A 16,713-nucleotide genomic window follows, 5' to 3' on the forward strand; every position below is an offset into this window, starting at 1 on the left:
CCCCCCCGAAGCGAAGGCCGCCTGTCCTTGAAGCTGGAGGCCTTCTCTGTTTTGTGCTGATCACCAGTAAGCGCCGCTTTCATTGGTACGGTTTGGACGTTCACCTTGATTATCTATGTCCTGTGCAAAGTCAAACTGCTGTCTAATCATCCGAGCAAAGCGCGGTTCTTTTCCTTGGGAACCACCGCCTTGGGAGGGCGAGCGGGGAGCTGGGATCAGGCCTTGGGTGGGAGCACATGTGCCTGCAGGAGACGCAGAGGAGGGGCTCGTGGGGAAAGTGAACCCACTGGGGGCTCAGCCACACCCTGGGCTCGGGGGAGCTGAGTCCTGGATGCTAGAAGCCCATCGGTGAGGCCCAGAAACAAACGAGTACCCACGAGGGATAGTGCCGTGCGCTGTTTCTTCTGCGTGGTGTCTCCCGAAGAAGGGGGTGCCTTCTTGGAGGCCGACACTGTCCCCATGCACTGTGAGCCCCCGGCCTTCCCTCAGCGATCTTCACCATGACCTCCGTGAAGCAGGGGAGTAGGTGGCGGGCACCCAGGGGCTCCCACTGGATTCCCAGTGTTGCACGGATGAAGGTATCCTTGCGAGAGGCCTTTGCTTAAAATAAAGCACAAACATTACGGACTGTTTTACAGTCATTCTTGTGCCTTAGAGAAACCCTGCAGAACGTACAGATATGCGAAAAGCATGAAACCCCAAGCCTGCCACCCAGAGGCAGTGCCCTCCTGGTCAGTGCCCCGCCCCTCCAGCCCTCCCCAGGGCACACCCAGCACTCCTTGCCTCTTCTTACCGCTTGCTCTCTTCTTCTTTCCCTTTTGTTGTATTTTGTTTGTTTGTTAATCCTCACCCGAGGATATTTTTCCATTGATTTTTTTAAGGTAGAGTGGAAGAGGGAAAGACAGAAACATCCATGAGAGAAACACATTGATTGGTTGCCTCCTGCACAAGCCCCGACCAGGGCACGGGCCGGGGAGGAGCCTGCCACCGAGGTACCTGCCCCTGACTGGAATCGAACCCAGGGCCCTTGGGTCTGCAGGCCGACGCTCCGTCCACTGAGACACACTGCCAGGGCTCACCACTGGCTTGCTTTCTCCGTTCACAGAGGAGAAGAGAACAGAGCAGAAGCTTGCTTTTGTTTCGTTTTTATTTTTTCTGTAGCTCAGGCCTAAAAGGAGGCTCAGGCCAGTAGTTCCTAAGCGTGTTTGGGGGCTCCCCGGGTCCCCAGGTCCCTTCTGGGGGCCCATGAGGTCCGCACTGTTTTCTTAGTGCCGGGTGAACGCTGGTTTCCAGAGAACTAAGACGCCGTTGGCCTTGTCCACCTTCCTCCGCTCATGAGCACGCCGCGGCGTTCCCCAGGGTCTTCCTGGAGGGTGACATCACAGCAAATTGAACACAGAAGCCAATAGGGACGCAGCTGTCTTCCGTTAGGCTGGGCTGACGGAGATTTGCAAAAATGGAAAACAATGCCACCCTCTCTACGCGCTCTTTGTAGTATTAACATGCTGTGGATTTATTATTTCTTGAAGAGAGGGATTAATGCATACATATTTCTAAAATGCTCGATTTTGGTTTTAATATGGTAAATATCAGCTGATAGAACCCATATGTGCTTCTGAATAATTTTAAGAGTATAAAGGGATCTTGAGATCAAAAAGTTTGAAAACTGCTGGCGTGCAAAATATTTGTTTGAAAAAAAAAGGAATGAATGATTTGGGGGGGGTTGTGGGGGCTACTGATGTCATTTCCAGTTTCCTTTATGTGTATTTAACATTTTTATAGTTTTGTGTTTTGCTTTTGAAAAATTCAACATGCACACCGAAGCCCGTTCCTCTAGTATTCAACGTTCTATCATTGCCATTTTGGACAGCGGGATGCTGGTCCCTACCATAGGGGGGGCGCTCAGTCACAGACGCATCTAAAGTGCCCACAGAGCTTCACACACTATTCAGACTTCCCTGGGGAGGGTTTGGGCATCTTTAGGCCGTGAAGGGGCGCTACCAAATTGCTTCCCCAAGGTTGCGCCCATTAAAATTCTTGTCAACAGCAGATAAGACTGCCCACCTCATTGTCATGGTCAGCAGATCTTCATGAGAAAAGCCGCCTGCCACGCTGGTCTTGTGGGCACTGAGATGACGGCCTGTGGACCGGGCTCTTCCCATGGGCCCCGAGCGGCCGTCTCTCCTCGTGTGTGAGCTGTCTGGTCGTGCGCCGAAGGAGGCCCCTTAAAGGCTGCTTTTACCTCTCACGGCTTATCTCCTCCCCGAACCCAGGCCGCCCAGGTCATTGTCCCTGGGGCGCCAGTCTCTTTGGCAGAACGTGCTTGTGGTGCCGAGTCAGAACCAAACCGGAGGCGCCGTCTGCAGCCTGCCGGAGGGGGGTGGGATGGCTGTGCGCAGCCGATTTAAATGCCTTTGCAGGTTGATTTTTCCAGGTGGTGGCAGCACTTTTTGGAAGCGCTGACATTAGATTGGTGGCGAGTGGCATGGCACAGAGCCCTGGGTGTCTGCCGTGGCCTTATAGGAATGCCACAGGCCTAGGGGACTCGATTCAGCCCCAAACGGGGGCCCACGTGTCCGGGTGGGTCTCCCAGGCCGCACAGCCAGGGGGCAGCTGCTCTCTCCTTCCCCGCCTGCTGTGGGCAGGAATCTGAGATAAATGAATGGCAGCCACGTCATATGCAGCAGCCATGTCCTCAGTCTGTCCCGAAGCCCTGAGTCACCCCCATCGCGGCCTTTCAGGCCTGTGGCTGGGAGCCCACAGGCTCAGCCCCGCAGTCCCCTTACACGGGACATAACCGCACCATCGTCCCGCCCCAGGACCGCAGGTGCGCTCCCTGCCCCTGCACCCCCTCTGGAGGGACAGTGTGGCTCTCAGGGACACCGCGCTCCTGCAGCACCAGGATCGCGACGGGAAGGGGTTGGCTTCACTGCTTCACGGCCTCTCCCAGCCGTCAGTGGCCGGGCAGCCGGTCATCCTTCCTTGGGGACGTGGGGACCGGCTGGGCCAGTGTCACAGGAAGCAGGAGGCATTAGGAGTGACACACACACACACACACACACACACACACACACACACGTGGGGTCTCCCTGGAAGCAAAACCAACTGAGTGTCGGAAAGCAAGAAGCACCTCTAGATGGTGGGTCAGGCCCTGGGAGGAGGGTGGGTCCCTGGGAGGAGGATGGGGCCCTGGGAGGAGGGTGGGGCCCTGGGAGGAGGATGGGGCCCTGGGAGGAGCTTGAGGCTCACCAGACGTGGCCTTCGGGCTTTTCGGTGGGTGTCCAGGCCTACAAGCCCAAGGCCCCTCACACGCCAATAGCTGCATCCCCAACCACCCAGCTCCTCAGCCATGTCCCTGGAAGCTGCACCTGTCTGCTCACAGCATGCAAGGTTGCCTGTCCAGGGACCGTGTAAGGGGCCCTGTCCACCCTTCCTCCCAGCCTCACCCAGACCTGATGGCCCAGACCCGGGAGTGAGGACAGTGGCCAGGGCCCGCATTGTGTCTGGAGAAGTGGTGCACGGCCGGCGCTCACCCTGGTCGCTCTGGCTCTATCCGCCCCGTGCATGCCCGTGGCTTCCTATGTGGGGGCTCTGCCTCATGCGGGCTCCCTGCGACCAGGTGAAGTGAAACCTATTCATTTGGGGGTTTTATTTTTCAGGGCCGTGTTAGGTGTGCAGCAAGCTGGGAGTGATCCCTACCCTCGACTTTTTTTCTCTTTCCGGAGTTTCATACGGTTGGAATCATAGTGTTCAGACTTTTCAACTGGCTTCTGCCTCGATGTGGCCTGCATTGACGGCCCCACCATGTCTTCTGGGGGCTTGATGGGAAAATATCCCATTGTCTGGATGTCCCACCGTCTGCTTACCTGACGTCGGAATGTTCATTTAAGTTTTACACATGAGGCGACAGAGCCTGGGAGGGGTAAGTGTTGTGCTTTGGGTCCTACTGTTCTGAAGAAACATCAGTGGGATTTATTTTATTGTTTAAGTAATTTTTTTTATTGATTTCAGAGAGGAAGGGAGAGGGTGAGAGAGAGAGAAACATCAGTGATGAGAGAACATCATTGATCGGCTGCTTCCTGCTCGCCTCACATTGGGATCAAGCCAGCAACCTGGGGACGAGCCCTGACTGGGAATTGAACTGTGTCCTCCTGGTTCATAGGTTGACACTCAACCACTGAGCCACGCCTGCTGGGCCCAATGGGGTTTAAATCCAACCCAGGTCTTTGGCCTCCAAATCCAGCATCCTCCTGTGCTCCACCCCGGACTGGGGAGATCTGAGTCAGCATTTGTCATTTACTTTCTGCATCCGTGGGGCAGGCTATTCAGTGTCCAATGAGATCAGGGACCTGCAGGACGCTGGGCCAGACCCCCTGGGCGTGAATATGGCGTGGGGCACAACTGGCCTGGGCAAGAGACACTTGCCTAAAGGATGGCCTACCTCAGTGCTTATGTTGCTGCCCTCAAATGCAGGGGTGACACGCAGCAGTAACACAGTGTGATGACCGCATGGGAACAGATGACCCCCGGAGGGCAGCAGCTTCGTCCTTGCGGGCAGCTCACGTAGTTGATGTGGGGACAGGACACTTCCCACTTGATGAAACTTGGGAGAAAACAAACCATTGGACAGTCTGCATCTCAATCTTCCTTTTCCTTCTAGAAGCCCCCAGAGCCCAGCCAGCATGGCTCAGTGGTTGAGCGTCGACCTATGAACCAGGAGGTCACAGTTCCATTCCTGGTCAGGGCACATGTCCAGGTTGAGGGCTCCATCCCCAGTGTGGGGTTGTGCAGAAGGCAGCTGATCAATGATTCTCACTCATCCTTGATGTTTCTCTCTCTCTCCCTTCCTCTCTGAAATCAATAAAAATATATTTAATGACTAAAAAAAGCCCCCCTACCCCCACCCTGAATCGGGCTGCAGAACGCTCTCTCTCCTTCTGTCCTGTCTACCATCAGGGCGTTGACAACTTCCTTTGGGAAACCATATTAGGGACTCCGATTTCACCATCAAGGAAACCTCTAAGTATTTTAGCAGGAAGCCCTGATTAAATTGATTTGGGCGCACCACAGCTCCCCCAGCCCCCCATGCTAAGCCACAGGGAGACGCGGCATGTGGCTGAGCTGTTTGTGGATGTCTTGCGGTGTGCGTTCCCACGTGCTATGCTCAGCCACCCGGATTCAGTTATTTAGGGTTCCCTCATAAATCAGCCACTCCGAGCATCTTAATCATCTTCTCCCAGTTTGTCTATAGCGCTCTGCCCTCCAAGAAATAAATTACCCGCAATTACTTAAAGTTAGTAATTGAATTTATTTTAGTGGTAGAGAGAAAATTTATCCATTTTGCTTGTAATTTGTAGTCATTTTTAGTAATTGATAGTAATTTTCTAGTAAATACTAATTAAATGTTCCGCTAACTAAAAGAAGTGCCGAGTAATGTATTCGCTAAGCATTAGTATCTCCAATTTATCTTTATACCAGCAAGTGATTTAGGTTGAGTTGATAGGATCTAGTGGGATTATTCTCGTCCTGTTAAGCTTTAAGAAAGCCGCAGAAGCAGAGAGTTAAAGAGTGCACTCTCTGTGATCTGCCTTCCTGTTACAGGAGGGGAAACCGAGGCAGAGGAAGATGACGATGCTGGTCCAGGACCAGCTGCTCAGCCAGGGGGAGGATGAGGGCCCTGCACCTGAGACTTCCCGTCTGGGGCTCTTATCTTTGTCTCCATCTGACCTCGGAGAGGATGGGGGCAGATGGAAGGAAGTGGCCAACGTCCAGATCCCTGGCTTCCTACAGGGACCTGGGGTGGCCCCGCCATGGAGGCCTTCTTCCCAGCTCCGGGGTCCTCCCGCAACGGCCGACCTGACCACAGTGCCCTCATGCTGAGGTAGACAGAGTTTGTGTTCCGGGTCATTTGGAGATGGTGCTTCTTTTGTAGGTGTCTCCATGTGAGATTTTTTTTTTCTCGTTGTTAATTTCACACGAGGATATTTTTCCCATTGATTTTTAGAGAGAGTGGAAAGAAGGGAGAGAGACAGAGAGAGAGAAGCATTGCTTGGTTGCCTCCCACACGTGCCCTGACCTGGGCTGGGATCGAGCCTGCAGCCAAGCCCTTGACTGGCATCGAACCCATTACCTTTCAGTCCTTGGGCCAAGGCTCTAACCCAGCCATTTTGAATTTATATTAGTTCACACAAACACTCCATCCATGCTTTTGTTCCGGCCCTCCGGTCCAGTTTAAGAACCCATTGTGGCCCTCGAGTCAGAAAGTTTGCCCACCCCTGCAGTCTAACCTCTGAGCCACGCCAGTGAGGGCCCCAAGTGAGGTTCCGTAGACCCATGAGAACAGAAGTTGATTTCAGCAAATGAACCCATTAACCCCAATGCTGCACTGGGCCCTTGGCATTTACCCCGTCAGTTATTTTTCCCTTTAACATGGTTCTCCGGGAATGTTGGACGTGCGGGGTGTCTCACGTGGCTGTGGAGTCCCCTCCTTCCTGGTCCGTCTTTCCGCCCGGGCCTCGCAGCGGGTGTGCTGGGAGGGGGAGGGGAGTGGCGTTTTCCCCAGGACATGCTCCTAGTTAGGAAGTAATATCCCTCTAGAATTAATTAATTAACGGGAGTTGATACAATTAACAAATACTGAGCAACAAACTCTTCAGAGGCGCCCTCGTCTAATGAGTGCTGTGGCTTGGAGCCGCGTGGGCCCCCGCCTCCCTCCCCTGACCACAGAGCGAGGGGCTGGTCCGCACCCCCTGCTAGGACCTGCCTCTCCGGCCTTTCTAAGTGGAAAAACACAATTACAATAGGTTTCCACATTTACAGTTTTGAGGAATACTGTAAAAACTAAAAAAAAAAGAGACATTGAAATCATCCATTTTCCCCCAAGTGTGATGGATCCATCAGGCTCATTTTTCCTTGAAGAAGTAGATTTTTTTTTAGTTGTAATCCAACAGAATATAACCCTTCAGTGTGTTGTATTTTTCTGTAGATGGTGATATACTTTTGTTTTATTTTTTAAGTATATTTTTATCGATTTCAGAGATGAAGGGAGAGAGAGAGAGAGAAACATCCATGATAGAGAGAATCATGGATCGGCTGCCTCCTCACACCTCACACTGGGGATCGAACCGGTAACCTGGGCCTGTGCCCTGACCGGGAATTGAACCGTGACCTCCTGGTTCATGGGTCGATGCTCAACGTCTGAGCCACACCAACGGGGCGCTAACATACATTTTAAAAGTTATAATGTGATCTTTGTCAATGTAGTTTTTAATGATTACACAATCTTCATCAAAAGGAAACACTTGAATTTGCTCAGCCATTTCCTTGTTTCTGTGACATTTAGTGCTTTAGCTGTTACGTACAATTTGTCACTGTTATAAATAACACTTCTATGAACATCCTTTGAAAGCTTTTTATGAATTCAGATCATTTTCTTTGGTTAGGTTCCCAGCACAAACTTCTGAGGTCAGAGGCATGCGTGTTTTAAGGCTCACGTCACCTGCTGCCGCACAGTTTACGGGGGCCGCCCCGCTCGTCCTGGCCCCGGGGACAGAGGGCACTGCCCGCCCGGCAAGCCCCATCACTGCTCTGCATTTCTGCTAGTGGGGTGGGTGAGGAATGATGCCATCGTTAATAGCCAGCGACTGACCGTGTATTCAAATACTTTTCTTCCTGTTAAAATCTGTATCTCTCTTCGTAGAATGGCTTGTCTCTGCCCTTTTCTTATTAACAAGTTGGAATGTTTATGTGTTTTGGTATCCATTTATAGGAGCTACTTGATAATAAACACATTACCCCCTAATTCCATTTCTGTACATTCTTTTTCTAATGGCATTGATGTCCACGCTGGCTTTCCTGCTCATGGTAATTCTGAATGACTTGGGGACAGCGCTGTCTTTCTCATTTCTTCCCTCCGCTGAATGCCAAGCTTAGGAAGGCAGGTGCCAACAGAGCAGGCACCTGCTGTGAGGGTGCGGAGTGGCTCCAGTGCCGTGCACGCCTGGCTTTTAGAAGTCATCCTTTCTAGCAGGGGGCCCGCCCAGGAATTCAATAGGACGCCTCTGTCCTTCCCAAGGAGGACTGCCCTGCCCCACTCCTGCCCCCACTTCACGTCGGAGGAAGCCTGCTCTCTGATCACACACGAAACAGGTGTCTCTTCAATGAAACATACATTTTCAATTAAAGCAGAGCCCAGGGGTGGTGGGTGGATGGAGCCCCCACCCGCCGGGCACAGCCGCCAGGCCCTTCTCCCAGGCCTGCTGCCCCCGCGGAGCCCAGACCTGGGCAGAGGGGCCCTCTGCCCGCTGAGAGGCCCACCTTGCGGGGCGGAGCCAGACCTTTGAAAACTGGGGTCGGGCTCTCTCTTCCTGACCTGGCCGCCCTGCTCTGGGTCAGCCCTGCAGGAGGCTCCGAGGCCACCTGGACACCACCCTTTCTGGGGAAACATCCAAGGCTGAGCGATCCCGGGGGCACCTTTCTCGCCACTCAAGTCCAGGCACGCTCCTTTCTCACTGGTTTCAGCAACAGAGAGCTGAGAAGGTCGGTGCTCATCTGCATAAGAATTAACATATATATATATTTCAGAGAGGAAGGGAGAGGGACAGAAACATCAATGATGAGAGAAAATCACCGATTGGCTACCTCTTACACAACCCACACTAGGGACTGAACCCACAACCCAGGCATGCTCTCCCACCAGGACTTGAATCCTGACCTTCTGGTTCATGGTCCGATGCTCAACCACTGAGCCATGCCGGCTGGGCTGTATAAGAATTTTTTAAAAATCTTATAAACTTACAAACTTTTAGCAATGGAGGGAGGTCAAATCCCCCCTGAGCCTGGCTGTGTGCCCTTGGGGTCTGTGGCCGGGCGTGTGGGTGGAGGCCGGTGGGGAGTGAAGAACTGCTGGCCGTTAGGGCTGCCGGGTGGCAGACCCAGGCAGCCGACCCTGCCACTCACCTGGGCTCCCATGTGCCCTGTCTGCGGGCTGGTCTGCCCATCACGCCAGGGAACCCGGGGCAGAGCGGTCGGCATTGGCTGCCTGGCACCTGTCCCAGCAGCTGCAGTGGACATGGCTGCCCTCTGGTTCCGTGCCCACTTCCTGCTCTCAGTGCCCCTGGTGGTTGCTGCCAAGGGGCAACGCGGCAGGTGTCATAACTAGCTTTTCCTCAGAGGATTCTGTTATAGTTAAAGGGAGTCAAATCTGATGACGGCGCGAGCTGACAGGGTTTTAAAAGGAGGCTCGGTTGCCCAGCCAGCGTGGTTCAGCTTGAGTGTCACCCTATGAACCAGGAGGTCACGGTTCAATCCCTGTTTGGGGAACATGCCTAGGTTTCGGGCTCGATCCCTTGTATGGGGCGTGCAGGAGGCAGCCGATCCATGATTCTCTCTCATCACTGATGTTCTCATCTCCCTCTCCCTCTCTTTTCCTCTCTGAAATCAATACAAATATATTTTTAAAAAGGAGACTATGTTGAAAATGTATACAAGTAACTTATTTTTATTTTTTTAAATATATTTTATTGATTTTTTACAGAGAGGAAGGGAGAGCGATAGAGTTAGAAACATCGATGAGAGAGAAACATCGATCAGCCACCTCCTGCACACCCCCTACTGGGGATGTGCCCGCAACCCAGGTACATGCCCTTGGCTGGAATCGAACCCAGGACCCTACAGTCCGCAGGCTGATGCTCTATCCACTGAGCCAAACCGGTTTCGGCCAAGTAACTTATTTTTAAAAATGGGTCCAGTCCCCAGTAGGAGCTGGAAGGCAATGCACTGTGTGAAGTTTAGCAAATAGATGTGCCACCTGCTCTCCGGTGAAGCTAATTCTTTTATTTAGAAAAACAAGCAAACAGACAAAGGAACGCCTCGTCACCACAGGCCCACGGAGCCCGCAGAAGAGCGCGGCCCTTAACATTCACGAGGCTCCTCCGCCGGCCGACGCGTGTTTCCAAAGAGCGACGTCTCAGAAGGCGCTCCCACTTAATTAAGAGAGACTAATATCAAAGCAGTTTTTCGCATTTAATATTCGTGTTTAAACGTCTCCTAGATTAAGTGAGCTTACACAGGCGCGAGGCCCGACTTTAACAGCATTATAAACCGCATTAGCCACCGGGAGGGTCACCGTCCGCGTGTTAGGCTGTAACCTCACTGCTATTTGCAGTTGTAGGGAGTGCGCTGACGGCAGGGGCAAGATTCATTGTCGCGGAGCCGTTCTGCTTAGCACCAGCCTTGTCATTCCATTAATAATGACTGCTTAGGAGCGTCGCCTGGGCGTCTCTGTTGTCCTGAAAACTTAGAACTCACAGCACAATTCTTTACGACGCGTTCCGCGGCCCCCTCTGGGTATTCCTGACCATTATCCCATTTGGTTATATTCAAAACCGCCGCCTCCGGAGAGAGCATGAGGCCGACCTTTCACCTCCCAATATTCCTGGTTCAAATGGCGTAATAACATGTAGTGAATATTTACAAGCGCACTTACGCGGTAATAGAGTACTGCTGTGAGCATTAGCACGCATTTTCTGCTCAATCAAGCTTTGATGGAGAGCTCGCGGCGCACCCCAGAGAAAATGCAGTCCCCAGTACGCTGTGCGAGCGAAACACCCTTGAACCTAAACAGCTCACAGAACATAAACGGACTAGATGCAGATGAGCACGGCGAGTCCCTGGGATGCGGGGGGTCCTCTGAGCCCTCCCTGCAAAGACTGGGCAGGAGCCAGGAGCCCTTGCCACCTGGAATTCTGAGTGGATCCACTGTGGGGCTTACCCAGAAAAAGGAAATTGGGGGCCATGTGAAGCGCTGGTACCAGGTGGCCCAAGGGATATTCCCCAGGGCTTTCGAATTTTCTAATTTAAATTCTTTGCTTTTTAAATTAGAAAAAAAAGACATTACCCCCCCACCCCCCAATCATAGCATAAATTGTAAAATATCTCCTTTGCTCTGCCCATCCTCCCTACATCCACTCTGCCCCTTTCCTAGCCTCGCCCTTTGCTCCAGCCCCACCTCCTCTCAGGAGTTCTGTCACTAGTTCTGCCCCATTGTATTGGCCACACCATTGCATTAGCCCCACCTCTTTTCATGGATGGGATTTTTCTAGCCCCACCCCTCAACACTGGCTCCACCTCCTCATCTAGCCCTGCCCCTTCCTTAAGCCCAGGCTGCTCATTCTAGCCCCTTCTTCTCCCACAGAGGTGCCCTCTCCAGGCCCAAGGAGCAGAGAGGATGTAGTATGGAATTGTGCACCTGGGACCTACGTGACTTTATTAACCAGCTAGAGGCCTGTTGCACGAAGAGATTCGTGCAGTAGGCCTTCCCTTCCCCTGGCTGCCGGCACTGGTTTTCCTCCGGCACCCGGGACCCAGGCCTTTGCTCCGGCCAGAGCCTTCAGTCTCCACCACTTTGTGCCTACGTATGCAAATTAACCACCATCTTTGTTGGGTTAATTTGCATACTCTCCTGATTGGCTGGTGAGCGTAGTGGAGGGATGGTCAATTTACATGTTTGTCTATTATTAGGCTAGATGGCACCCCAAGAAATTCAATAAAAAAAAGAAAATACATCAGAATCTCGTAAGTGAATAAACTAGGATAGAGTCAGACTTTAAGAAAAAGAACAGAAGTCCAGCTGGGTCTTCCTGTCCATCTGCTTTCTTGTTACGTGCTTCCTGCCTCGGGAATTAACGAGGGCTGGACCGTTCTCCGCGGAGCCTGCACCAGGACCCAGAGGGAGGTTGCTCTGTGCTCCCAAGTCCTGGTGTCAAACACCCTCCTGGTAGGATAGGAAGGGGGTTATATCTATGCTGGAACTCAGAGATGGGTATACGTGTCCGTCTGTCTGTCGGTCTGCAGGCAGTTACTTCTTTTCCTTTTGGCGGAGCTAGCATAAATAAGGGTATTGGATTTTCAGGCCATTTCTGCCTCAAAAATGCAAGAGGTCAGAGGCTTCTAATAAGATTCCTGTAATTCAAAGGAACCTGGTTGGAAGGTCGGCCATCAGCAGTAATTGCATAGCTGTCATGGGGCTTGTCTGTCATGAGTTCCTGGGAGATTTACACCTAAAACTACCGGTGCTGCAGGGGTCCTGCCACCAGTGGGGCCCCCGTTTCTGTGTCCTGGCCTCCTCCTGACCTGGGAGCAGGGCCCGGTGAGGTGCTTGTCCTTCAGGGCTGGCCGTGATTTCAGCAGACCCACAGCCCAGGAGCGGCTTGGAGATGGTGGTTTGCAGGGTGGGCGGGAGGCCTAGAGGAAAGGAAATTTGCCTGATGGCAGGGGTTCGAGGCCCCAACATCCTTTCGGTCCGTGTCCAGCACCGCGGGATCACATGTATGTTTGATGAATACTCCGCTGCTCCAGTTCATTTCATCTGTGCTGTGAGTTATCAGCATGAATGACACAGTAATGGGACGTGTGACTCCCCCTCCCCCGGGAACTTTTATTTATGGTGGGAGCTTGTTACAACACAAGCCATTACACAGATTTAAATTCACCACAGGTTAAGCCACGTGTCCCCTGGAACACTACATCTAATGAGCGCCTGATAGAATGTGCTTAGGCTATCACAGGGCATTCGCCTGTCTCCTGGTTTTATTGCTGGGTCAGTGTGAAGGTGGGGCAAGCCACTGCTACTTAGGGGGCATTAAGAAAGCCTCCTGGCACGTCCTATGTTTTAGGAAACGTCTTTTGTCCTTGTCGGGGTGTACAGCTGTGCCTTTGTTGAATTCCACGCCCCCTCTTTTCCTTTCCTATTATTTCTTTATTTTAGTTTTCCAGGAGAATGCGTTTGCACCATCGCTTATTTCATTATGTGTCACATGATGCCCTTCGCTCTTGACATGAAATCTATGACTTCGTTTTCACAAAAACCCCAGGGGGAGTTGGTTTTGTCCCCATCTGGCTGTTGAAGAACCAAAGCTCAGACATGTTAAGACACTTTCCCTGAGCCACACAGCAGCGAGTGAGCCGCGGAGCCGTGATGCCAAGAAACAAGAGCATTCCACGCTTAGCCCCGTGGCCTGACATGTTGTCAGGATTACTTTTATGTATATATATATTGTTGGTTTTTTACAGAGAGGAAGGGAGAGGGATAGAGAGGTAGAAACATTGATGAGCTGCCTCTTGCACACCTCCTACTGGGGATGTGCCTGCAACCAAGGTACATGCCCTTGACCAGAATCGAACCTGGGGCCCTTCAGTCCGCAGGCCAACGCTCTATCCACTGAGCCAAACCGGTAAGGGCAGGATTACTTTTTATATCACAAAAACGCCGTGAGGTTGTAACGAGACACGGGGAAAGTGCAGACGTCTTCCTTCGGAAGTTCTACCTACGCTTGGATACATGAATCCCTGTGTTTTCTAATGATGCACCAAGTTCTTTGTCATCAAAACCCTTTCTGGAGTCCATCAACATTTATTGAGCACCTACTATGGAGCCTTCATTAGCTGCGGGTCCCTCCATCCCCCCCTCCCTGCCCCGCCTCCCCGCTCTGGCTGCCACACTTTGCTGATGCCTGGAGCACCTGACGCGTGGCCAGGCAGCTGTTTTCATCTGGCCACCTTTCTCTGCACCAGGTCAGGCACGAAATGTTTTTGTCTCTGCAGGCATTAGTGTTGGTTATAATTATAGCTGACGCTTGAACACACAGCTTTGAGATGCGTAGATGCACTTCCGTGTGGTTGGTTTATTTTTTTAGTAAATAGTATACTGTTTTCCATCAGCAGCTGGGAGTCCTTGGCTGTGAAGGGCCCATGGCATGTGTGAATGGATGCCATTGCATATGCAGGCCTGGAGCAGGGGCGCCTGGAACCAATCCCTCGCATGTATCCAGGGAGGACTTAAGTTTTCGAGGAGTCAAAACTGATACGCACATTTTTGGCCGCCCGCCTGGGTGATGGGCACCGCCAGCCCTACACTGTTCAGGGGCAACTGTGCCAGTCCTGGCCCTGTAGCACCAACAGCCGTCGGCCTCAGGCGAGCACCAGTGCGTGTGGCTACGTCCCCATAAACCTCGGATGGACACGGGGATTTGAATTGCATGGACGTTTTACATCACAATATCTCATTCTCCTCCGGACATTTTCCCAACAGTTTTAAAATGTACAAGCCGTTCTCCGCTCGCAGGTCCCGCAGCGCAGGCAGCAGGCGTTGGCTGTGCCCGGGGGCCTCTGCCGTCCGCCCCAGGCACTGTCCCCAGGAGAGGGTGCGGCCTCCCGGGGGAGTGTCCCGCCTTCTCATCCGGGGAGGACAAGGCGGACCGTGGGCCTGCTTCAGCTTTTGTGTTTTCATTTAGGATGTCCCCGGGGTGACAGTCCTGCAGGGTGTAACTGGAATCTGCTGGTCTTCCCCGAGGGTTCGCCCGAGGGGGGCAAGGTGTGTCCCCACAGCCGTGACGTCACTGTCCGCTGAGCTTCCCAGTAAGACCCCGATACCCCACCAGGACAGGCATCGCTTAAACCTGTCTGTCTGCTCCCTGGCCAAGGGCTAAACACCACAACGCCTCTCCCTGGCATGCAGAACAGCCCCTTTATTTTTAAAAAATATATATTTTATTGATTTCAGAGAGGAAGGGAGAGGGAGAGAGAGATAGAAACATCATTGATGAGAATCATGGATCGACTGCCTCCTGCACGACCCCCACTGGGGATGGAGCCCGCATCCCGGGCCTGTGCCCTGACCCGGAATTGAACCCTGACCTCCTGGTTCATAGGTCGATGCTCAACCGCTGAGCCACGCCGGCCAGGTGATGGCTACTTTATTTAAGTGCTTCGGGCTCTCTCCGGAGCCAGGCAGCGTTGCCCCTGGGCAGCTCACGTGTGGGTGTGGGCTTGGGGAGCCCGAGTGGCCCCCCTACCTAGGGGGTCATGCTCCTCCCCACGGGCAGCAGCATCCCCGGAGGAGGTGGGGCTGGTGAACGCGCCCGCGTCTCCCAGCGTTTCCATCAGGGCAGAGCCAGCCGCCTGGACCTTCACTTCTCACCCTTGAAGGGGGAGAACCACGACTCCCCCGTCTCTCCTTCCCGGGTCGGTTAAATGGGGAAATTCCAGAGTCACGTGAGTAATATTTTTGTAGTAAATGGTTTTTATGATAAGTGCACTAACAACTTTTTTATGCTAACAAATGACTCGTTGTTCACCTGAGATTCAAATGTAACTGGGCCCCTGTCCCACCCTATGGGGGTCACAGTCCCTCCTGGATACCAGACCCTGGCAAGCGCCCACTCCCCAGATCTGCATCCTTCGTCCAACTGTTACTGGTTCCCACCCTGTCCCCTCGTAGTGGGGCTGCCCCCTTTGCTGCTGACTTGGGGTTTAGAGGGAAGAAGTCGCCAAGTGCTGAGTATGGCGGTGTGAGAACTCTCATGGGGGTGCTTACGCCTCCCCCCTCTTACCAGTTCGGTTCTCCCAGGGCCCCGAGGTGGGCAGTTTAACCCTCACTTGGGGGATGGGAGGACTGAGCCTTTGAGAAGACCTTTAACCCTCCCAGGCGCTTGGGTAGAAAGTGGGGCGGCTGCCCCACGGAAGCAGGAGGGTCTCTGGGTGTGGCACGGGGCTGGGAGGCTGGCGTCTGGGGCCCCTGTGAGGAGTGGTCCCCCTGGGAAGGAATGGCCTGGAGTTTGCTGTCACAGCACCTGGAGAAGGACGGGGGCTGGGGGGGGGGTGGCGGAGAGCTGCGGGGAGGCATTTGAGAGGTAAATTAGCCACAAGTGTGTGAGCACGTGGCCAGCTTCCCAGGTGGGGTGGCGGTGGGAAGGGCTCAGAGAAATGCCTCTGCAGGGCACCCCCACGCCAGAGCCGGTCCCACATGGACCCCGGAGCCTCGGTTCCCTTTGCCGGAGAGCCGCCGCGGCCAGGGACAGCTGCAGACGAGAGCTAAGCCCTTCCGTGCTTCAGAGGGCCGGGGGCAACCTGGGGTTGCCGGGAGCAGAGGCAGCCGCAGGGCCTAGGGCAGCGGTTCTCAACCTTGGCTGCACATTAGAACCACCTGGGAATCTTTTGAAAATCCCGATTTCCGGACCTCATCCTCTGGAAATTCTGATTTTTTGTTACTAATGTGGTGGCCCCACCCCATAACATAGAAACAGAATTTCTGGAAGACGAGGCCCGGAAATCAGGATTTTAAAGAGATTCCCAGGTGACTCTAATGGGCAGGCGAGGTTGAGAACCACTGGCCTATGGGTTTGGGTCCATCTATCTCCCTCCTGGCTCACGGGATCCCCCTGTGAGGTTTTTGGACACAGATCATCGTGGATATATTGGAAGTGTCTTCAACCATGTCAGACGGGGGTGGGGGCCCAGGACGCCACATGGTGGATGTGTCCGTGTGAGCCATCTCTGTGACGGATGCCCAGCCGCTGCCAAGGCCAGCGCTTGCCGTGCCCATCCATCTCGGCCGAAATATGGACGTATATCGACGGACCCATTAAACCGCGTGGGCTTCGGAGACGGAAGATCCGATTAGATAAGCCCCTAAACTCCTTCCGTTAACCCCTTCCCCGGCAGAAACGTGTATACTAGTTTTCACAAAATGTTCTTTTTCAGTCGTCGACAAGTATACTAAGAAAATATGGTAAAAAAATATGGTTTATAGGAAGACGAGTTACAAACTGTTTTCATAACCAGCATCAAAAATACTATATAGAACCAAAATAAAAAAATTACTCTGAAAAAGAAACGTTTTTAACAAAAAAATTGTTGGGGAAGGGGTCAAAGGTT

Source organism: Myotis davidii, unplaced genomic scaffold (assembly GCF_000327345.1).
Source record: "Myotis davidii unplaced genomic scaffold, ASM32734v1 scaffold72, whole genome shotgun sequence".
Taxonomy (NCBI): domain Eukaryota; kingdom Metazoa; phylum Chordata; class Mammalia; order Chiroptera; family Vespertilionidae; genus Myotis; species Myotis davidii.